This window comes from Typopeltis vanoorti, chromosome 6 (assembly GCF_054136105.1).
Source record: "Typopeltis vanoorti isolate ZY-2024b chromosome 6, IOZ_Tvanoo_1.0, whole genome shotgun sequence".
Classification (NCBI taxonomy): domain Eukaryota; kingdom Metazoa; phylum Arthropoda; class Arachnida; order Uropygi; family Thelyphonidae; genus Typopeltis; species Typopeltis vanoorti.
Genome location: NC_143554.1, coordinates 78,023,778 through 78,050,494, shown reverse-complemented (window position 1 = coordinate 78,050,494; position 26,717 = coordinate 78,023,778).

The window sequence follows — 26,717 nt, the reverse complement described above, 5'->3', positions numbered from 1 at the left end:
ATGTATCGATGAGTTTGGGATGTCTGTAATGGATTGAAAACATTTATCCAGATCGATTATGCAAGAATTTTAGAAAAGTAAGAAATCAGAAGATTATTCCCCCCCCCCGGTGGTCATGAAGTATCAACTTTCAAGTGGAGCAGAAATAATAGTAGTATTTGAGAGAAGTTACATCTGATGACGTTGGCAAGAATTTTAAACAGATTACGTGAATGCCATTTGGACAAAACGTAAGTTTCTTTCTTTCGGTTCCTTAATAAGTCTTGGTAACTGGTTAAAAATAATATGGTTTAGTTAAACCCAGAATACAAGTTTACTTCAAAGATGGTGTTTACTTCTAAGCTTAGAGTTTCAGCAAAAAGTCCAATTCTGTATTCGATGTATAGATGCATATGCACGTATACATCCAATACAGAATTGGACTCCAATACAATCCATTAGAATCCAATACAGAATACACAATACTCTCTCTCTCTCTCTCACGCCCAACTTATATCTTACCTTCTTCTATGTAGACATCCGAAATAACTTTAATTAAACCCCTCTGATATATATAATAGTAGGCTCCTTCAAATTCTCATTCAATCTGCAGTTAATGATTTCGCTAATAATATTTGTTTCATGCATATCAGCTAACTTCACATGTGGATATTCTTCCTCCTCTCTCTCTCTCTCTCTCTCTCTTCTTACGGCCGATTTCATATACATTCCAAAAATATTTGCTTTGCTTTTAAATTAAAATCTAGGGATAAATATAAACATTCGATTGCAAAGAATATTAATTAAATCTTTCATTTTCTCAATATTCATTCCAATTAATTCCACTTCTTCATTTTATGCTCTATAAACCTCTATACCATACCTTCAAAAAGCAGCTATCATAAAATTCCAACGTTTCTCACAGCCTCTTTTAATAATTGTAATTTGCATTCCATACACAATAACACCCGAGTAAGTCATATCACCAATTATTAAGTCCTCTAATGTTAATAATAAATCGTTCTTACTACTGTAAGAACCATTATAATCCATCATAACATAATCATCACAATCATGTTATTGCCTAAATGACTGCGTAAGTGGAACCATAATGTCATCTCCGGCTACACTGCTGCAAATTATCAAGTACTATGCTGAATCTTATGTATCTCACGAATTTTCTGTTCTTTTCTTTAGAGATCTCTACTCAAGAACACTCCATTAAGCCAAGACTTATAACTCGTATTATGTGGGTTATTATCATCAGTTGCTAATTAAAAACAATTATGCTTGTTACATTTCAAGCATTGTGTAAACAAAACGTTAGACTCTCCAAATATATGCATTTAATGATATAACTCCCTTGCTATTCTCTAGCTTCTAACAATTATTGTTCTTGCTGTCTTTCACCAAGATGCAGCGACACTTTTGAATATCCCACATTTATTTACTTATTCACTGATTTTACTTACCATTTATAATATGATCTACAAAAACATTCATATTATTGTCCAAGATAAGTTCTTACATGAAGTCAATGAACGTTGATAAATTAACTACAAAAGTATTACTAACAAGTTTATTAATATATGTTCTATTTAATACATACTTCGATAAATTTAATTACATACATAATTTAATACATACTTCGATAAATTTAATCTGCCTTCTTTGTATCCAATATCGATTACTTGAGAAAAACCACCAACAGCAACTGATCCTTGTGCTATCATCAGGAATACAGCGATGAACATTAAAGCCGCTTGATACACATCAGCCCAAATGACAGCTTTCATTCCACCCTGAAAGATATTTTGTCGAATTATCCTACATTATACCTCTCAATTTTATAACTAACTTTGTATGCAAGAAATAAGACTGTCTTGAATAGTTCAAACAATTTTTCAATTACTTTGAAAAATGGAAAGTATGAGAATAAGATGACTGAATATTATCTATTAATAATGGCAAATCGAACTCACATTTCTCTATGATATTACTTTTCGTATAAGAAATACTAGTAAGAAGTAATGTTATAATGTCTGGTAATTTGATTTATTGTACCTAATGTCGTACTTTTGCGATACATCCCATAACTACTGTTTTAGCGCAAGAACAATAAAACAGTGGAAAAGACTTACTTTGATTCTTTCCGCGATTAAATCTTTATATAGGTGAATCGAAGGTGAGTTAGCTGATCTCATACTTTTCCTCTCTCAAACTCCGAGTTTTCATCATGTATATAGGCAAATCGACCATAAGAATACACTCAGATTAGTGATGGGTTCAGTATACAGGAAAAAAAAAACTATCGTTGTTGCTGTTGGACGATAGGTGGTGTTGTGTATAGTTAGAGAATTAGCGTAGCGGAGACAGTGAGTGTGTGTAGTTAGAAGATTACGTAATAGAGGAAACGATGAGATATGTGTAGTGGAGTACAGTAGAGTACCCTATCCTGATTAGTCCTTGGACTACTTCATGATGTCACATAATAATAATAATAATAATAATAATAATAATAATAATAATAATAATAATAATAATATATTGATGACTTTATTACTGAGTTATTCTTAATTATGCGGCCAGTAGGTGGAGCAGAAGCATTCAGGTATCTTGCTAAAAACATATATAATTGGACTAGTAGTTTCCACGAACAATTGTTGTAAGAATACTGACTTCAAAATAAAATTTTATTATCATAGTGAATCAGGATGGAACATTTAAAACAGTGATTGAGTAATTTATTGATTTGTCAAAAGTTATTTTTATCCTGAATTATCCTTGCGTCATTACTCTTAATGTATTCATATATACTCAACAGTATATTCAAAACAGGAGATTAGGCTTAATTATATAATGTCTGCTATGTACTAGAAGGTATAGATTTGTTTATCTTCCATGCTAAGGCAACGCAATTATTCTATTTTTTTTTTACTAACATCAAAATTCCAATGTGTAGCATCTAAAATTCTTAATCCTTCTGTTCTAAAATAGTTGTTTAACTTTGTGATGTTAAGCTATTTGTTATGCTTATTGACCAGTGATCACAAAACGACTGTATGGGATAAATATGTACATTTTGTGCATCCATGTTTGAAGTTTATGCGACTTCAGCAAGTGAAACTACTATCATATCAAATAATAACAAGTAAACCACGAGAAAACCTTCAAAAATCATAGCCTACAGAATGCGATTTTTAATCGTCCGAGCATCAATTTTTAAATGGTTTCACATATAAACTGCACCACTAAGGCATCGAGGATCAAACTATTAGCGAAAATAATCAGAACCCATTATTATTTATATGAAATTGCCTTCATAATAAAAATCATAATCGATGGCTACGTAATGAATTTATCTATGTATATTTAATTGCTGCTCTATTTTACACCACTCTTAAATGTGAGCAAGTTATTCAAACATGAACCTCCCTCAGGAAACTACTTAGTAAACCCTTAGCTTACTAAGGGTTTACTAAGTACAGTAGTTTACACTGAAAATTTACTACCAGTGCCTTAAACACTAATATCTTGTTCTTCATCACCTGCAACAAAATGGTGGACAGTTAAAAATTAATTAGTAATCAAACAGTTAGTTACAGAATAATAATGAACGTAGACTAATCTTTATTCCGGCCACCGTTCTATTCCTGCTGTGTCACCGTGTTATAAATACTAATTCTTGTCATTTGTTTGTATAATTAATATGAATGTACGTTTTAATTTACACACAAATATTACAACTAGCATTTTACTTTTTCTTATATTTTACCACTTCGAATTTATTCAGTCATATATACATTTCGGTACTTACTAGACGATTTTTATTCATTAGTATTTGTTTAGTGCAAAGACAATATTTAGTAAGCAAAGCGACAATATTAATATAAAATTAAAAACTACTTACTATGGTAGAATAGAAAGTGCAGATCAGGCCAATTGTGACTATTAACACCCAGTTTGGTATTCCAGTAACGCAGTTTAAGCTTACTGATGAAGCATATAACATTATGGCGGAATGCATAATCTGTGAAAGAGAGACAAAATGATATTTGCAATGAAAATTACTGACCATTCAATTATTATTGCTTAAATGAAAAATTTAATAAGATAGATAAGAGCGCACGATTTTTTGTATGAATTAAATAATTCTACATGCTTTCAATATATACTTACTGATTTTATCAAGAAAGCAAGGGAGCATAATGTCCTAATCTTGCTACCAAACCGCTGCTGCAAATACTGAATGGAAAATAATTAGTGAATACTCGGAATATGTGAGTGTATTTTCTAATCTATATAAATGAAAGCTAACATAAATTTGCATTATATTTTAATACTTTTTGATCTAAAAAAAATCAGGTAACTCTTTATGGGATGGGAAATTCTTAGGAATACATACTCTATCTTATCTCTAACCATCACGCACAATCTCATACCAAACCAAAACACACAACGTGACGTCAATGACGCATGTGTGTCACCCTAGGAAATTTCTACGCTATCTTATCTCTAACCATCACCGGCAATCCAATATGCGAACAAAAACACACTATGTGACGTAATTGGGAGATGTTACCCTTGGGAAATTCCAAACATTCAACTCATGACGTAATGAATCTTTATCTCCAACCAACACCCACAATTCCATACGCGAACAAAAACACACTATTTGACGTCAATGACACATGTTTTTCCGGGGAAATTCCAAACATTCCACACTCATGACGTCACGCAACGAATCACACACAATGACGTCAATGATCTTATCAGCCAATGACATCACAAATCCTTATCTTATCTTAATCTTCATCTTGTTCATTGTGCCTAGTATACTACTAATGAAACTTCATTCAAATTTTGGCATTTGTAGTCAAGTACGGAGTACAGGTCCAGTTTTGTCATTTTTATCTGTTGCTTTAAGGAAGTTTTTGATCAGGTAAGTTATATATGTAATAACTCTAGAAATATTTCCTGAGAGTACACGGAGTGACCAACAGGTTTGTTATGTTCTCTACCTCTCTGTGCTGTAAAACCATCTTGCAATATCATGTACGTACAAAATGGAACAATATTTTATGAATCCACCTTGTGTACCATTCAGTAATGTACTTTCTTTTCTAGTAAATATTTCCATTGACTTTGCCAATTTTCTCCCTTGATAGCTCTTTCGTGTGGAGTTAGAAGCTTCTCATTATTATTAACAACACTGCTTTTAATCTTGTTTGAGAAGGGTAGAGAAGAAGTGTCAGTATGTAGTATCCTGAACTTCGCCACTCATCCATCTTTCATATTATTATCAATGGCTAGTACTGCAAAGTAACTCTGCTTCTTAGAAACTTGGTCAATGCTTATGATAGCAGTTAATTTTTATTGTCTGCTATGTTTGTAAACTGGCCGTTTTGCCTGTTTTGCATAATGAAAAAGCCGAGTTTTCCAGAAGAAAAAGACAGTCCCTTCCATCTGAGATCGGCTAACTCTCCCTCAGATGAAAAGGGAAAAGTCAATACAAGCTGAACTACAAATGCTGCATCATGAATTTCATTTTTATAAAACAGACCATTCACATCACACATCAATAAATTTTCTTCTTTGTTTACAAATATTAAAATAAGATTTCGTATCTATATCTGAATACAGAAATATTTTACAAAGGCTAGTTGAAGCTAGCTGTTTAGACCAAAATTTTCAATTTCAGCTGTTTAGATCAAATTACACAAATGGAGTTAGTTTACTTATTTCTCCATTTACACAGATGAAGTTAGCTCTGATAATTTTATAAATGTTCTCATTCTATGAGGATTCTTCTCCATGTCTAAAAGAGAAGTCACTCATCTGTATGTACAACATTATCTTGTGATGATGGTGAAGATCTTAAAAGTTATCACTTAAAGATTTTAAAAGTGAGGCGCTAGTTTTATGGCAGAAGTTTGACTACAATATCTAATCATATTTAGTCGATATTACAAATATAAGATACATCACTACTCAGCAACAAGCAATAATCTGTTATATGTTTTACTTATCTCAAAATATTTAGTACCTAAAGTCGTTTTAGGGTTTCTCTGAATCCATTAATCAAAATAACTTAAAACGTGCAACTATAACGAGGAGCCGGTATTTTATCTTGGCCTTCCCACAGAAAGTAACAAAATGATGCGATCTTTAACGTGCGCTGCTTAACGCACGCACGCAAGCACGCACACACACACACACACAGACACATACAACAAAAATAGTCTGTGGTTGTTTTGCTGCTTTTTTTTTTCCATTGCGGATGTTGATTAGGCTCTTCAAACAATGCATGATACCCTAAACTGTTTTTATGAACAAAATATAAATTTGGCAATTTGAGTTACGGATGAATTTCGGTCTGATGAGACACCTTATGGCCATCAGTTGCGCATGATCTTTTTGCTAGTTTTGTAATTTTTCGAAATGACTGTTGACCATTGATATTGCTTTACGTAATGCATAGCAGATTCACTCACTCTACAGTTTTATATTCATAGTTCATTTACAGAGAAACATTTCTTATTTGAGCACCTGTTATTCATGCATCAGAAAGCGAATTTTAAAACAAAAATCATTTACATAGCGAATGATGGCAAAGATATAACAAAGTACAACATTCGACTTTCATTGTCGTGTTTAGTGATGCAAAATGACTAAATTTTGTTTCTGTAAAGAATAAAATCTCAGTGCGATACATTTTTTTTCGTATCAAATGAATACCTTTCTAATCTAATTGATAACAAATTCGCTGTTCAATTCAATTCCTTAAATGCCAAATGGGGCAAGTTAATCTTCAAAAAGGTTTTAAGCATTCCAGTATGTTTTCCAGTAATTCAAGTATTCCAGAATATTCATTTAAATTTATATTCGTTCATCACATTCAGCTCTTAACGCAGTCCGTCTTTTCTGCACACATAATTACAAGAGAGAGAGAGGAAAAAACTTAGTAATTCTTTAATCAATTATTTTATTCTTAATAATGGAAAACAGTTTTTCCCATCGTTTTAAGCAGATCACAAAATTTCCCTTTAACATATGTTCTGGATATATCTTTATCCTACTATATATATCATTAAACTAAAGAACACATAAATGATTTCTACTATAATTTTCTGAAATTATAGATGTGAAACAATACAGAACTGAAGAGAGAGAGAAAGAAAGATACGGTTTTCAAAGTTTAAATACCTCATTAATTGTAAATTTTGTGATCCCAAAGTAGACCGGCAAAATAAAGATTTCCACTATAGCTGCACCAATACACTGGAAAATTGGCCAGTAGATTACGGCAATCCCAAATCTGTACATCTCTGATGGTATTCCTACAATACTGATTGTTGATACCAACGTAGCCATGAAAGAAACCGAAATGGGAAGAATTCCTGTTTTCCTATCTCCCAATAAGTATTCTTCAGTTGTCATCAACCTACCACTAGAGAATCTGGTACCGATTCCAATAGCAGCAGACAAAAAGAAAGCAATGACAATTGCAGTATAATCAGCAACTCCCAGGGAATAATTCGTAGCCATTTCTTTAGATCTTGGTGTCAAGTTTCCACTGAAGAATTTCTGTATAAAAATAACAGATAAAATATTCAATGTCATAGTTTTCAGTAACAAACATTTGTCCCAAAATATTTTGTAATTTTACAAAGAAATATGTTAAAACTCTTTAAGAACAAATACGATGGGAACTTATCGTAATAGAAAACCTGAATGCTCAGTCTATTACTATATAAAATCGCTCTATCCGTACTCCATCTAATGAAATCTTCCTTTCCTACATACATATAAATAGTGCTATCAATTTATTTGCATCATTTTCCAGTTTAAAACTGCAAGGATTTTGCAAAATAACTCTAACATATTAAACAGTGTATGAAAATGAAAAAATCACATAGCATTACGTTTAATACATCACCCAGAAACAAGCTGAGACAAACAGAATATTTTCTACATAATATGTGCGGAATAATCGCAATAGTTTTTGATGTAACACAAGGTAAAGAACTAATAAGTCAACGCGCTGTCAATAATGCCAATACGATAAGTTCAGTTTTGTTGAGAAATATGTTCCATGAGTCAAAATGTGCTTAATTACTATTCCAGAGATACGAGATTATATATTTTACCTGTATAAATTAAATGTATAATATTAAGTGCATTTTTAAATTATTACGTTCAAAGTAATAAATAACTTCTTTGCTATGCTGAAGCAGGGTCATTAGACTGCTTCTTTTAAATAAAATCTAAATCTTTAACAATGAGAAATAGTCCATAGTCATAATTTTAGATCACAAAAGTTTCTCTTGGTTTCTGAATGAGTGCTTGCTATTTTGAAAACAAAGGGATCTCTTGATAGAACATTCCTAAATGTACAACTAGTGCACGTAACATACTTGTTATTGCACATTCGCAATAACAAGTATGCAACAGAATAACCGCTGCCCTGTTTCCGTTTTTATTTCATAAATTACATGTTTAGAGACAGTGAAGTATTTATGAATCACCTTAAAAAACTTCAAAATAGTTAGAAATAATTAACTTTCATTTATATGTAAATTACGATTTTGTTATCCGTTTTGGATAACAGGTAAGCGATTACAATTCGTATTGTATTAATCATAATTTTCCAAGAAAACTTACCTTAAGAATTCTGTCTAAGACGTCTTAACATTAGATTGCCGGGAAGACCTTTCGTCTTCTCTACATTGGATGGATATGGTGGATATGGCGATAAAATGATCTGCATGCAACACACCGTACATTATTATTTGTAGGCTTTTATTCCCTTAACAGTTTGAAAAATAAAATTCAGTCAACGAAACTCTTTGATTTCATAATGTGCCATCTCAGCAATTTGTATCAAACCTTTACAGTCATAAAATATAATTATTGTTTGTGTGTGTGTGTATATATATATACCTACATGCAGTGCTTACCATATATTTCCTGTTGTAATTCATATCACGTACACATTGAAATCAAATGAGTCACTAATGGAGCTACTCATTTATCGACGTGGAGAGAGAGAGACGAACGCTGTCTTGTTAAGTACGAATTTAAATCCTGTCAGATAAGAAATAATTTTCTAAACAATAAAATACTGGTACGATGAACTAAAATAGGCAGTGTTGAGCAGAATTAAAAAGTTGGACTTTGCCGGCGATTACAATACACTCTAATCGCTGGTAAAGTCCAACATACAGTATACAACATTACATTATGATGAACATCGATGTTGAACATCGTAGGATCGCATCCTACGATAACACCACTTTCAACGTCTGCAACATGCATACAGATAGAATCTAGTAATACATCGGATTGCTCTAAACCCGTCCACTCCTCTGAATTGCTATCTTGTCGATGGAGAGGCTTGCGCCTTCCTGTGATCCAGAGAGCAATACCATCGGCCTTATATGTTCGTAAGGCCACCATAGGGGAAGCAACAAGATCCATGAGACTTTTTCTTAAGACACGTTCTTGAGCTTTAGAAACTTTACGCGTTTAATCAGAACTTATCGATAATTTTATCTAATTCTAGTATGCTATGTCTGTTGGGTAAATCCATTTTCTATTGGACAATCGATCTTCTTGGTGAAGAGGCTTAACACGAGTAGTTTCGCAACTGAGTTCAATAGCATTAACATTGAAAGAATTACTTTCATCATGCGATTGTAATTGCTATTAATTTTGAGTCTTGTCATCCCACCTGTTACATTTTATACGAAGAAATTGCAGAGTTGATGTAAAGAAAATTGCATATCATCTGAGGAAAGTGTCCGCGCGGTTAGCCTGGTGGCTTTCCGCTTCGCAACTATATACCTGGGGAAGGAGTGTCCTAGGTTCGATTCCCGTCAATGACTTGAGGAACTCAAGGATCTTCCTCAGCCATAGCCAAGTTGGCCGGTCTTGGGCGTGGACAGCAGGGTTTTTTCCGCCAGTTTATCTGGTGTTTTTCATCCCGCAAGCAGGCAAACCGGTCCGAGGACACACACGGATTACAGTCAGGAATACTGACCCAGCCATAGGTGTGATTCGTCAGCCTATGCCGGTTCCGGAGCCCGGATAAAATTTGGGGGATTAGATGGTACCGTGAACTCCCGTAAAAAGGAGGAACGCTGTATCATCACACGGAATTTATTTATTCATCTGAGGAAACTGTCTCAGTTTAGCTGAAAAATGGCTGGAGAATAAATCATCTTTATAATAACGTCAAACAGAAAGAATTTTCTGTTTGAAGTTTATCAAAGTAAACTTAACACAGTTTCTTAATCTGACAGGTAACCAGAGATATCCGGCCTAAGGCTATCACTAATTTTACACAGCACAGAAGATGAAGAGAAGCGGTCGACAAGTATTGCCATCTCATGGTCCCTATTCCTATTACTATGTTGTTATCGGTTTTATAGTTTAAAACAATCATCGTTTTCGTACGTCATCCCTTTAATTGGATTTACCTCTACACATATGCTTTCAATGCAGAGTGTGTACATTTTAATCTGTAATAGACGTATGATACATGAATAGTGTCAAGCGAAAAAAATAAATGACTAGGGATGCGTAATAAAGCATTACTGCTCGTTATTTACTTTAATGTGCGAATTCACTGTCCAAATTATGCATATTATTCTTGATTGTTTTTCACACTGTTTTCGATTATCGTTTTTACAAGGACCAATGTAATGCAAATATTTATAGAAGATATTCTATGAACAAAGCCACTGAGATTTCAATTATTGCTAATTATTAATTAATTAAAGAAATTCATAATGTATGGGAGATTGCAACTTATTATTGTGCAAGAAAAAAAAAGGATTCATTTCAATACACGATACTCTTAAATATTACATTCTGACTTCCACCAAGCGACCTCACTCGATTTTGGGGGACAATAATATGAACCCCAAGAATCATATGTACACCAGTATATGTGAGCAAATACTGTTAATTAGGTTCTAACTCGTTTTGATATTCGATTAAACCGGAGCATCGAGAGAGAAAAACTAACCACAGCAAGGCTGAAATCGATTAACGCAATGATGAAGAAACACCACCATCGACAACAACAGTAACAATATTATTTTTTTATTAAGTTGTTTCTTTTATTTTTATTTGCTTTTATTTTATGTTTTTGCAAATATACAAATTACCTTAACAGTAAAATCAACGATGGTCACTGACAGTCAGTCATCCTGTCCAGGGTTGTTCTTATTGGAGACTCATCTGATGACGTCAACAACCACTAACTACTTTCGGTCTTCAACACACTTAAGACAGTTACTTAATCTGAGAGGTAACCAGAAATATCTGGCCTAAGACTATCACTAATTTTACACAGCGCAGAAGATGAAGAGAAGCGGTCGACAAGTGTTGCCATCTCGTGGTCCCTATTCCTATTACTTGTTGCTATCGGTTTTATAGTCGATTTTCTTGAGTTTAAGGGACGAAAAAAGAAAATAAAGCTTGTGCATGCTAGAAATCGACTAATTCGGGTACCACTAGGGAAAACCAAATAAAAGAGACCTAGAAAAAGTTCCTTTAAGCTATATTTATAATCGATTCTACAACGCTCCTTTTTTGAGTAATTTGCAATATCAATAATTTGTAATAATATGCAATGTCATATCCAATAGCATATTCACAAAGCAATAAATTAGAAAGATTTTCTACATATACCTTCATTAATAATTTAATTGAACTTGCAAGCTAGTAAATGCAAGAAAAACATTACAAAATGTAATTTTCAAATTTGATTTATAAAACAAAATATGCATATGGTTTTTGAGAACCTTATTTTGTATTTTAAGCAGAGCGAGTTGTCATTATTCAACTGTCCGTTCGAATGACATCACTATGAAATTCGAGAAAGTTTCACTTCCTTTTTTATCCTTGGTCATTCTGGATGTGTCATAATTAAGTTCACTCCAAATTGTTGGCATTGCGAACCAGATAATTCTAGATATGTCTTTACTTATGTATTTTCTCTTGTAAACCAATTATGAAAAATAAGAAGTCTGATTGGAAAAAAAATCAGGACGTCTGTCAAAACCGCTGTGTTCAGCGACACATTTTCAACTTTGCATATTCCATCCGCCATATTCACATCAACTGATTCCACAAAATGTAATAAGGAATTGATCTTTTCATTGACTTGGATGTTTAATAGAGTCTTAGTTTTGGAAACATCTCCAATGAGTGGGAAGATGGTACGATTGTTCCATTGCATGGGAATGGAAGCAAAATACTGTACATATTTCAAATTACGGATTTTTTTGCATTTTGGAGTGGTTGTTAAGGTTTAGAAAATATTATTAGAAATATGATTCAGGAATGGTTACAGAAGGAAAATATTCAGTATAGAAATCGACAAGAATCTGCAAACGAAAGTCTTGTTTCAATAATTTATTTATATTTTGGAATAAGGTGAGTACAGGTGTATGGGATGATTCATGTATAGTAATATTTCTGAATTGTGCAAACCTACATTAGGAATCAAGCACAATTCTAGTTCATATCGATATATTAGACATTAGGTTGCGGAATCTGTCTGGACAACAACGCTTAAATGAAGAATGTTTATCAGAAAAATCCTGGTTTATCTAGTGTATCGCTCCGTCTGTTATGTGTTCGGGTTCTTGGACTAAGATTTGCTTTTTTTTCTTAGTCTCAGGTAAAATTAACACCAAATGTTATGTTGATATTCTGGAAAATTATTTGTTGACTATGCTTCATAAAGTGTATAAATGTAATAGTTTCTTCACTGCCAAGATAATGTACATATCCCGATAAAAGGGTTGCCAAGGGTTATTAACTTGCAAGTCAGTGCAGGGACGAGTTTAACTTGCCATAAAACGTACGTCACGTTGTTTTCAATCATCACCTTGATTGCACTGGTATAGTGCGTTTCCTTGAGAAGTTGTTATTACATCTTTTCTCTCTCTCTTTCTTGCTGCTTCCCTGCTTAGGTCATTACCAAGTTAAGCGACTGTCAACCTTCCCATCGATATCCTTCAAATATTAACCATGAAATGCTTAATTTTTCCAATCTTCTGCTCTTATTGCCGTTTCTTTCTTTTTGTAGAATATTTTGAAAAATTCACTAGTTTTTTTTCATAAGCTTCAATTACCATCTTTTCTTTGCTTACCTTGAGGTAATCATTCAAAGTTTGCTCTTCTTTTTATTCTATTGCTTGCTTGGTTTTTAAAATGCCATGTCCTACATTATTCTTGACTAGGTATAACCACCCACATCAGGGCGTGGGTGAAATCTATGATTCACTGTCATTGATTTGCGGGTTTAACGATCAAATACATCCAAACTGGCTTGTGTCCAATCAATCGTCTCTGTCGTGTATCTGTTTACAAGGATGACCCATGCATTGATCGCTGTTACAGTAGTGGTCCCATTTAGTTTGGACTGTAGAACTATTCTAACGTTTTTCATATTTTCAGACTCTGTTTTCTTTTTCATTTCATATCTCAAACTTTCAGGACTATTCGAATATCAGGTCTGTGCCAAACATTCATAAGTATATTTAGGATTATTTAGAATTCATTCTTGGACAATTTTTTAAATATTCCTTCCATTTGCAAATGCGATTCCTTTGCTGTCTGTTATTTTCCCTCTAACTATTGAGAGTGTTGTGAATTTGTCAAGCCCAAATTTCATATAAATATCTTCAACGAAGATTTGGACTGATTGAGCAGTGACTCAATTTCTCTGGAAGATTTTCTGTACAACTTAAGATCATCAGCGTACAACAAGTGTCATATTTTTCCTGCTTGCTTTGATGTTTGATATTCGAAGCTAGTTTTCTTTCGAATGTGATTTCCATTTTGGTGTGCCTCATTTTGATTTATTCATTTATTTTATCGTGTAGTCAAGTGTTTCTGTAACTATCTCTTCAGAACTGTAGATTAGCTGATTTATTTTTAACTCTTTTTATAGGAACTGTTTCTATTGCCAAGTCGGAGTTTCTAAATCTAAAAAAAAGAAACAACTCTCAACTCTCAATTTATCTCTCCATCCGAAAGTGAAAACCCCCAGACAAATGTATAAAAATCGATCCTCGTTCTACAAGCACAAACTGTGAAAGAACCTCAGATCACTAAAACAAACTTCTCATACCTTTGCACCTTCCCCTACTTCCTCTCATCCAACACTTTTTATGAACCATAAACGAATGTCTCCTGAGTTTTGGACTGCAGTGAATTCTGTTCAAATCTTCCTTTGTAATGTTCCGCGACGTAAAATGAAATAACTGAAAATGAATTAACTAATACAGAAGTCATATTTTACCTCTTAATTTTCTCTTATAACCAGACAAGGAACTGGAAAGCACATCCGATTAAAAAATACGATATACTGAATTCGTGGATTTCGTTGTCTGGTCTTAACTCTAAGAATGCCAATTTGAAATTAAAGTCAAACCTCGCAAAGATTCATTTGTTCTGCAGGATATTGTATACTATCACTGTTTAATCAAATTTCTACTAAAATCTCAAGTTGTTACAGTTAACATAGCGTCAGCTATTGTTTTATTAATTATACATTCCGATCATAGTATATCATTAGATGTGTAATTATCATTTAACGTTAGTTCAGTGTTGCTGACAAATTCTAATAACATGTGTGAAAAACATGAAAACGTGGATCAGAGAAATATTGAAAAGAATTGTGGAAAATCCCCATTCATACATCTGCATTTTTTCGCAAAGCAGGATTGTCCACAGCTTTAGAAACATTTCGAAGCACATTTATTTCTGAATTACATTAAATATCAATATCCAAGTTAAAAATATGGTGCCAGAAATGATAAACATTATCTTCTGTGTATGCTGCTGTTGTAGCGTATCTTTTGTACCAATAAGATGGCAGAGCTTTTCTTCCTAGATTTTTACGTAGTTATACATGAATAATTTCGAGTATACTCTCATAACTTTTCGTTAAAAATGATCCAAGTCGTGTGCTGAAAGCCATCGCAACCGACTGTTTGTATGCATCAAAGAAGCAGTCGTTGATAACGTGTAGTATTTAATTCACTGACAAGACCTTGTATTTGCGAATTAATTAACGTTGTTCAACCTGTACTTATTGGAATTCGCCACCGAATTCCATCAAGACATGAATAAGTCTACAGAAATACTTAATACTGGCGTATTTTGCACATTAAACAATTTCGTGATGTCTGCGCATCAAAAAATCCTTCTCTCGCGCTGTGTATGCATGTGTGTAAATATGTGAGGGGAGAGAGAGAGAGATGCTTTAACATAGATTTTACAATCGTTACATTAAAGAAGTGTTATAAACCAGTTTAGTCACATTAAACCGTACGAACATATTCTTAAAGATAATAAAAAGATTAATAATGGAGAATGCGTTGCTATGTTTCCTTCCGTCCTGTGTAGCTCAGCGGAAGTGTTGCTTTCATTCTTCAGCGCTAAATAGCCTGAAGATAGATTTAAGTTCAATTCTAATCTCAGACTAGAGAAATTTTTTATAAACCTTTTTCTGACCAGTTCCCGAGTTAGTCGATCTCTGTCACAGGCAAAAGGGCTTTTTCTCCTGGAAACTGTGATTTTTCGTCACGTAAACTCAAGAAAATTGACCGTAGAACCCACACTATTTCAGACATTAAAATTATTCTATTAGTGTTAAACACTACAAGATGGAAGCACTTGTTGAGCAGTCGCTTCACAGTGGGATGCTTAAATTAGCGATTGCCTTGGACCAGCTATCTCTGATTGGGTACCAGTGGAGATTGAACTGCCCACTCAGTCTCCAAAAGTTAAATAGGACTAAAACGGCCTGTTCTACTTCTATACGGGAATAAAAGGCGTTAGCTGAGTTATATACTCACTTTTATTATAAACTTCGTACGATCAATGATTCCACAAGGACTGAAGGTTGTAATTTTTGAAATACTAATTATAAATAATGCCAGCCTGACGCAGTAAGTTTTCCAAGAAACTGTGTAACCCTTAATAAATTAATAAACGGCAGTAATAATACAGAGAGGTGATTTATTATCACCGATAAATTTCGAAACTAAGCCGAGATATTCTCAGCCTAATATGCTACGTCGAATAATAATTGTAATTCAATTTGAATAAATATTAAGCAAAAGTTTAAATCGAAATTCCCACGTGGTGAGCTTCACAGAAGATTCATAATTCGCTGCGGTAAAATTCATATAATATATTTTTTTAAATTAGACAACCTTACAGTAAGCAGAAAATGAGATCTTATTTAAGTTAACCAGAAAGATATATTGCACATTTCTTCTTAAAGCTGATTCATTGAATTATATCAAGAATGATAATGATACAAATTAGACAGTGGAATAAATGCTTTGTCACGTAAAACACTTCACTGACGCTAAATGCCATAGTTAAATACTGAATTGTTTGTCATTTCCAACAAAACGGAGAATCTTCCAATAAAAAGCCTGATTTAGGATAATTGTTGCATACGTCATATTGTTTTCATTTTCGCTAGTCCTGCATTGGAAAGCATTCAGGTATGTCTCTTCGAGGTGTGATGAGGAAAGATAGTATAATGATGCGACTAACCGTAAAACTATAATTAATCTATTGGAAAAGAAAACACATTTAAAAATAGTTAATTCGTAATTGTCATGGAAAATAATTTAATGAGACTGCCAACACTACAATTATTTGTTCAAAGAAATAATCCTGTGGGGGAGATTTCCTTTTGCTTGCACAACCGATTTTATTATATATTCAGTACTAAATTTTCGTCTATTTCTTGTTTATAAATCTTACTTGTTTAAACGTAATGTGCACTGTATCCGAAAGAACACACAATCCTTGCAGCAATATTGGGAAAGTTAGCGAAGTCTATCCAGAGAATCTATCGTAATCTAATGGATTTTTGGAGAACAAAAAATGCTTTGAAGCACTGCAGGCTTAAATATTTGAATTAAAGCTCACTCGTATGTCAAAACCTTACATGAACGATTAAAATATCACGCTTTTACACCGATCAAATATTAAAGAAATCTGATCGAAAATACAAAGCCATTTTAAAGTATTAGTTTAACTAAGTGTGGGATATGGAAAAATGAAATGTGATTCTTTGTTAAGTTCTAATAATCACATAACTGTGATGATAATCATTGAATATGTGAATATAATTCTTTCCATTTTTTAGTATTGAGATTAAAAAAAAGATTATTGCACAAAAATTCATATACGAAATAAAAAAAAGTTCAAGGCTATTTCTATAATCTATTTACAGCATTTGAAATTTACATAGTTTACAATATATCACATTGTTACTGCTTTTCACATAACACATTTTGAAACAGTGCTGCCTTTTTTTTTACATAAAAATTCACATGGACAATGTCGAACGATATTTACAAATAATGCGCATAACGAATGTGGTCCCATTAGCTGTGAAAGGAAACGGTATCCATTCAGCCAAGCAGATCTTTATTTAAGGGTGGATCACACAACCGAATTCTTAAATTAAATCTGTGCCTTTGTATGCACATTTGGGGAGAGGAAATCCAGTTCAACATTTGCTACCTGGACATCTGTTGAATTTTCTCATCTAGTTATCAACATCTAAACAAAGGATTATATTTTGTTATTTAGGAATAAATACATAAAAAAATCTACCAACGCCTTTATCCAACAAATGGAATTTCAAGGCTATTTAATTAAAACTAACTTTGGAAACTGGAGAAATGTTTTGTTATTTATTACGAAACCAGAAATACATATTTTTTTATTACCATTTTGGTTAATAAAGGGAAAAGTTAACTAATCCGTTTTCCAATCCTTGGCAGATGAAATTCATTGCAGGTATGGGACGAATACCGCATTTTGACGCGAGGCAAATTAGAAACTTCCATGCTTCATCTCTAGAAAATAGTTTCCCGTTCATCTAATTCTTATCTTTCCACAATACACCTGTTAATGTACTACAGGCTAATCGGCTTTTGTGGATGAGATACATATTAAAGAAAATAATAATAATAATATAGCTTTTATTTAAAGTGAATGCGACAATCCAGTGAAAAATAAAGTAAGTTAACGGGGGAAAGGTAAGCGTTGTTTCTCTAAAAAATCAAGAACACATACGTGTTCTCAGTTCATGTATACCGACTGATGTGGTGCGATTGATGTGTTGTATTTTGTTTAAATGGTAATTACACCAAAATTTGAGAACCACTACACTCGACCAAGCTCTTACTTAATAAAACCGATTAAACTTATCCCGTGTGTTGCATATCTTCAATGTTTATTAATATTTTTAAATTTATTTTATCTGTATATCAATATTTCTGTTCTTCGTTTATACTAGACCGTTACATTTATGCATTTGTGGAAATGCTGCAATTAGCAGGCTTTCTTCTCTAGTCACTTTTTGATGACAGTGATCTTAATAGATATATAATAGAAATCATATTTGTTCTTGCGGTATATTTCTGATTATTATTACAGTAATTAAAAGGGCACCAACGAAGTCATTGTTGGAGATCCAAACTAATCACGCAATATCTATTGTATCTTTACTTGAATAAATTAACAGACAAATGCACTCAACAATGATGCACTCAACTATGTGTTTGCTTTACTTTAGCACGTATTTCTGGGTATTTTTGTATCTTCCTTCCTGTGCTGTTTTTGAAGAAGTATGCTTTGGAATTTGTTTCTGTATTTGAATGGGACATGTGTTTTTGAACTCCAATCCAATAACACTGTTCGACACACATATTGTTTTCTTTGCAAGAAAATGTATTTTTGAATCAGTTTTTCGCGCTGATTTCCATGTAATAATTCTAGTATAATATTAATTTTCAATTAGGCATCCTTACAGTAGTAAGCAGTAAATGATATCTTATTTAAGTTAACCAGAACGATATATTATATCATTCTTTTTAAAGTTGAAACATTGAATTATATCATTCTTGATATAATTCAATGTTAAATACTGCATCCTTTCTCGTTTCCAACAAAACGGACATTCTTCGAATAACAAAAGCCTTCTTTAGTAGATAATAGTTGCATACGTCATATTGTTTTCATTTTCACTAGTTCACATTGGAAAGCATTCAGGTATATCTCTTCGAAGTCTGATGAGGTAAGATAATATAATGATGAGAATTATATAGTTATAAATACGTCTCTTTCGAGTATTTCTTTTTTTCTGTATCATTAATCTATAAGATAAACAAACACATTTAAAAATAATTCATTTGTAATTGTTATGGAAAATAATTTAACAAGACTGCGAACACTGCAATTAATTATTCAAAGAAATGTAATCCTATGGAGAATTTTGTTTTAGCTTGCACATCAGATTACATTATATTCAGGACAGGACTAAATATAAACATCGCACTGTAGCAAAAGCAAACAACGGTTGCAGTAATATTGAGAAATGTAGCCTCTATCCAGTGAATCTATTGTAATTTAATAGCGTTGTTAAAAAAGAAACATATGCATTGAAGCACTAATTGCTTAAATTTTGTAATTTAAGCAATTAGTGCTTCGATAACCTCATTTATAATGTAACCTTATATGTCAAAACCTTACATGCACGATTACAATACCATCCTTTTAAACCGATCAAATATTAAAGAAATTTGATTAAAAATACCATTTTAAAGCATTAGTTTAACCGAGTGGGTGTGAGATATGGAACAATTTAGATATGACTCTTTGTGAAGTTCTAAATATCCGTGACAATCATATAATTGTGATGATAATCATTGAATATTTGAATATAATTCCTTCCATTATTAAAAGTATTCAGATTAAAAATAAAAAAATTATTTCACAAACGTTCATATATAAAATGAAAAAAAAAATCAAGACTATTTCTATACGCCATTTACAGTATTTGAAATTTATATAGTTTACAATATATTATAAATATATAAAAATATATATAAATATATACAATATATAAAGGGTGGAAGGGGTGGTGAAGCGCAATACATAGCCTCTCCCACTCAAATGTCAACTTTACCTTCCCGTAGTCCATCCTGTTCTAAAAGTACAAACGAGGCACTGGCGACCGAGTATGGGCGGTATAACCTTAACACCCTAACAGAGTAAATGCTGTTAGATCTGCCTGTCCAGAGGCGTTAGGTAGTAGCCCTACCACTGGACTTACCCAGCGACAGGTTAGTAACCTGCCCTGGGGAAATTCGAAATACTTTCAAGTTTCATGCAAAGAAAAGCCGGACGGACTGTCAGGGAAAAGACCACAATTCAGGAAACGGTAAACGAAATTGGAAAAAGGAACACATAATGAAGATTGCAACATGGAATGTGAGAAGAATTGCACACAAAGAAGAGGAACTTGATAAACAACTAAACCAAGCTAACATAAAGATATGTATAGTAACAGAAACAAAGAAAAAACAAAAAGGTACAAAAGAAACAAACAACTATATACAAATCTACAGTGGGGTAAAAAAAGAAGAACGAGCAAAAGCAGGTATAATGATTATGGTACATAAATCCCTAAAGAACAATATTGTATATTACAACTATTTGAATGAGAGACTAATAGAAATTAGACTCAAGACATTAAGAGGCCACATAACAATAATTGGTGCATATGCACCAGAAGAGGGAAAAGAAGAAAACAGTAATATATTTTATAAAGAATTACAGAATGCCATAGATAAAACAAACAAAACTGACTATTTACTTCTAGCAGGAGACTTAAATGCCAGAATAGGAAACAAAAAATACAAAACAAACATAGGTAAATTTGGCGAAGATACATGTAATCAAAATGGTCGCAGATTGCGCGATTTTGTCATTTATAATAATATGAGAATAATGAATTCAATGTTTAAACACAAGGAAATACATAAATATACTTGGTCAGCCAGAGGATACAAATTAGTAATTGACTACATCATCATCATCATCATCATCATACGTATCAAGGATTTAGGCCTAGTATGGCCTGTTCCGGCCTTAGAAGTCATCGTTGAATCGTTTAAGAGGACGTCCTGGTTTTCTTTTTCCTAATGGCTTGTACTTTAAGGCTTGTTTTGGTAATCTTTCTGTTTTCATTCTTTGACAGTGTTCCATCCATCTATGTTTATATTTTTTAATTTTTTCAATTAATGGTTCTTGGTTTAATTCTTTCATAATATCTTCGTTTCTTTTGTGATCAAATAGGGTATACTTTGCAGTTTTTCTCATAAACTTCATTTCTGCTGTTGTTAATCTTTGTTTGTCTTTTTGTTTTATTGTCCAGATTTCGCTTCCATACATTAAGACCGGTAGGGCTAATGTATTGTATACTTTTATCCTGGTTTGTTTTTGAACTAGGTTTGGTTTAAATATAGAGTTAATTACTCCTGTTATTTTTAAATATTTTGCAATTTTTATGTTTATATCTTTTTTTTTTTAATTATTGAGTAATTGACTACGTTATCACAAAATTTAAATTAGTGGAGTTAATTTTAGACGTAAGAGCATATCGAGGCTTTGAATTAAACTCTGATCATTATATGGTATCAGCAAAAATTCGTTTTAAACCAAAGTGGCTAAAAACACATAGAATTGAAAATTCTTACCAGCCAAGCTACAAAATTTCTTCCTTACAGGATCCTCAAGTTAGACTACAATATCAAAAATGCACAAACTTAAAAAAGAAACCACACATCGATCAAGTGACATAGAAGATGAATGGGAAATTTTGAAACAAATTCTCACAAAAGCAGCAACAGAAACCTTAGGAATAAAGCACAAATGGATTAGAAAAAGAGGACTACGAGACTGGAACAAAGAAATAGAAAATATAATAAAAGCCAAAAAGGACAGTTACCAGAAATGGCTAAATTCCAAAACAATAGAAGCAGAAATAGAGTATAAAAGAAATAGTGCAATTGCAAAACGAGAAGTAAGGAAAAACATAGAGAAAGATGGAAGAATTTCGTAACAGAACTAGAAAACGATTTATTTAAGCCACAACCCAAAACCTATAAAGTAATAAAATACACGAATAAAGAAATAAAAGAAAAGATAAAAATACAAACAATAGATTTAGAAAAATGGGTGACCTATTTCCAAAATCTCTGGACAGATGAGAACAATGAATTAAAATTTTTTAAGACAAAGAATGATCTAATAGAAAATATCACAATGTTAGAACTGAAAAATGAAAAATAGGAAAACGCCAGGAGAAGACAATATAAATATAGAACTATACAAAAATGCAGGTGAAAAATTTAATGAAAGACATGAAATTTTTTAATATGGTTTGCAGTCCAGAAAAATCCCTAACTCTTGGAAAAAAGCACTGGTTATCCCAATCTATAAAGAAGGAAATAAAGACAATTGCAATAATTATAGGGGAATTAGCCTTCTGAATACAGGATATAAAATATATGCAGGAATATTAAAAGAGAAACTAAGCAGCATTGTAGAAAACAAATTACTAGAAGAACAAAACGGTTTCCGAAAAGGGCGATCCTGCATAGATCCAATTTTTACTTTAAAATTATTAATAAAAAAGAGAAGAGAATTTCAAAAAGAAACACACGTAGCATTTATTGATTACGAAAAAGCCTTTGATAAAATTAGTATACAAAAATTGTTTAAAATATTAACCGATTTAAACATACCAAACCAACTTTTACAATCTATTCAAGAAATATATACAGGAAATAAGATAGCAGTTAAATTAGAACACACCTCAGAATGGAAAGATGTATCAAGAGGAGTACGACAAGGATGTACCCTCTCACCTCTGCTTTTCAATATATATATAAATGAAATATTAACAATCTGGAAACAGCATAACCCATTTGGTATACAAATGACTCCGCAAATGAAGATAGGTACACTACTATTTGCAGATGATCAAATAGTATTAGCTACATCAGAAGATGACTTACAAAGATCATTAAAATCATTAAATGATATCTCAAAGCAATATAATATGACAATATCCAAAGAAAAAACAAAAATAATGGCATTCAAAGGAGAAAACCCAATAAGAAGTAAAATAGTGATAGATAATAAAATACTAGAGCAAGTAAACACTTTCAGATATTTGGGATGTGATCTATCATATGAAGAATAAAAAGACATAGACGCTAAAATATCAAACTTTGACAAAGTAAATGGCATAATAAATAATATACTTAAGACATCCCTGGTACAAAAACACACTAGAATCAGACTGTATAATGTCTTGTCAAAACCAACTCTACTATACGGAAGCGAAACATGGACCATGAAAAGGAAAGATGAAAAACGAATTCAAACAGCAGAAATGAAGTTTCTCAGAAAAACAGCTGGATATACCAAGTGGGACCACAAAACAAATGAAGAAATCTTACAATCCCTGAAAATAAAACTAATTAATTACTACATAAGACAGTATAAACAAAAATGGCTAGACCATTTAAATCGAATGGACAACAGCAGACTACCAAAAATATTATACAGATACAAAATAAGTGGAAAAAGAAGAATCGGAAGACCAAGAAAGAGATGGCATGAGACCGGACCAGGCCACATGGCCTAAATTCCATGTTAGGAAGAAGAAGAAGACAATATATTAAAATTGTTACTGCTTTCACATAACACATTTTGAAATAGCGCTGTTTTTGACATACAAATTCCCACATGGACATTGTCGAACAATATTCATCAATAGCCATATGCATGAGATATGATCCTATTAGTTGTCAAAGGAAACGTTATCCATTCAGCCAAGCAGGCTGTTATTTAAGGGTGGATCACACAATCGAATAACACATCCCCTCTCTTTAACACTTCCAGAATCCTTAAGTTAGTAAATATGTGAAAAACATTATCATATATTACTCATATGTTTGTTAGTCGTTTGACGATTTGTTTTTTCCATACACTAATCAATTCAATATATAAGAACGTGCCGTTATTTCTCCACAGATACTCTTCAGTTTTCAACAAAACGTCCATGAGCTGCTCTGACACACACACACACACACACACACACACACACACACACACATATATATATATATATATATATATATATATATATATATATATATATATATATATATATATATATATATATATATATATATATATATATATATATATATATATATATATATATATATATATATATATATATATATATATATATATATATATATATTAGCGACTCCTCATCAGAATCTTCTTCTCTCCTAAACCTATAGGTATATGGTTACCATGAGATGTTGACACTGGTCATCTGTTTCGTGTCTTCGTCTATTTTTATGACATGTTCTTCTGACTCCCTCTACCAGCTCTTTCCAATATGAGTGTCTTAGTAGGCGCCCTGTCATGGGATTTCTCCTTTTACCTAATTTATTTACTACTTCTTTTTATTTTTGCTTACTTTTGTTACTACCTCTTCATTTGTGAATTCTTTGTATTTATTCAGCCTTTAGCATTTCTCGTCAACACCACGTCACGAATGCTGGAAGTGTCGATTTATTTCTTTTTTGAAGAATCCATGTCTTTGTTTCGTAGAGGACCACACTCCACACAAAGCTTTAACGAAGAGAGGTTCGTTGTTCTTAGTGACGTATTTTTTGATGATAACAGTGTAGTTTTCTTTTTAAATGCTTTTTTTGTTGCATTATTTTAAATATCTCACTTGACTTCCCCTTCTCCCATGTGATATTATTAGACTTCCTGGGTAGGTAAAATGTTTTTACTGGCGTTAATGTTTTCCGTTCTATTAAGATATTTAGAATTTGCTCTCCATCCTTTTTTTCTAATCTTGCACTTTTTTATTAGAAGTTTATTCAACCGCGCAAGTAATTCTTGTAGTTTTTCTGCTATGAATGCGAAGTCCTTAAATTTTATTGTACTATAAAGTCTACCATTACCTTTTATTACACTCTTGATTTTGCTTTCAATTCCTTGATATATTCTTCGATTTAAATATTAAAAATTTGTATTGAAAGCCAACATAATTGCCTAATTAGATTTCTTATTTTAGCTACATTCATTTGTTTTCCTGTGACTGCGGCTTCGTTTTTGAATATTCGATAAATGAAAGTTTTTTCATTCTAATCGATCCTCAGATGTTTCAGTGCTTTGAACATAATATTTCCCTTAATATTATCAAAAGCTTTTTTGTATATCAATGAATGCTCTGAGTATGGGTGTGCTTATTCTATTATTTTATTTGTAGTTCTTTTCGTATTAAATCATTACTAATGAACATAAGAATAGCCAAATGTTAAGAGCAGAAGTTATTAACTTGCATATTGTAATTCATATACATGTTTCAGATTCATATTTTAACACTAGGAATTCTAATACATCGTAAATTCTCATTATTTTTCTTTTTTTCTCGTGATGAGTCTGGAGTTCCATTTATTAATCATGTCATTTTTATGTTTATTTTAATGAACTTTGATCTTGAAATATAGTCAAGTTCTGATGGGAAAAAAGGTTCTGGATCTTGATATCATTTTCATAATAGAAATATTCTGAAAAGTGTATCAATTCACAATCATATATCAAATAAATTTAATTATGTGAAACCTAATTTTTAAATACAATGTTCAAAATGAATGAAACATTAGAATGCATTCGGATTATAAGAGAAAACTAATTTAATATGTGAGTAAACAACAATTCTATGCATTACAACATTTGCAGGTTATATTGCTATGCATAGATTAAAACAATTCCAAATGTACAGCTTAAAATACTTCCATTTGGCAAGACTGATAATATTTACTGAGGGTTATAGCCAAATGAAAGAAACATAAAGGTTTTGTTTTTTACCAGAGAGTTTTATAAAAGCAAACCTTCGGCATAATGATTTGCCTTGTCTTCAACTCTTAGCTTCTCTAATTTGGCTGATTTACGAACGTTAGCTCAAGAGTCTCATATATTAATTATCATTAGTAAGTATGGAAAAACTTTCCATACGGTTACAAGATATTCACAATGAAAGATATACCAACTCTTACTCTGGTGGTAAGTCATGAGGAAAAGTATAAGATGAATAACTCCTGTCGATGTGTACTACGTGCAGTAATAATTCAGATGCATTCTTACTTTTGTCGGCGACACCTGCGCAAAAGTAGTTCCTTTGTGACTACGATGTACTTCTCTCTCCCTCTCTCTCTCTCTCTCTCTCTGTCTGTCTCTCTCATAAATAGTGAAAGAAAAACTTAATGAGTGTTGTTCTGTCACAGAAAGGAAATGACCATTAACGAAATTAAGTCGGAGTATTCAAAATTCTATATTATTAGCAAAAATACTAAATTTACTAAGCATAGGCGGAAAATCACCATACTTCTCAATACGAAGAGACGATGAATAATTTAAGCAAGAGTTTCAAGTACGTTCTTATTCGTCGTTTAAAATGTCCTTGCCTATTCATTAACCTCAGTGTATTCAATCAAATGTAAGAAACCATCCATGAAAAAAATAACATGAAACAAGATGGCACAACGTGTCGCCTTGCTGCTGTGTGTCATAATAATTTCAGGAACCTGATTTGTTCTTTATGAAGGCAGTACGTCTATAATACTTTCTTTATTACCATTATGCCAGTTTTAACCACTGGACCAGTAAAACTGGTTCAGTGGTTAAATTACTCTTCTCTAATCCACTCAATTTCACTACAGGTAAGTGACGACTACTGCATTTAATTGACGCGAGGTAACTTGAAAACTTCTACCCTTAATCGCTAGAAAAGA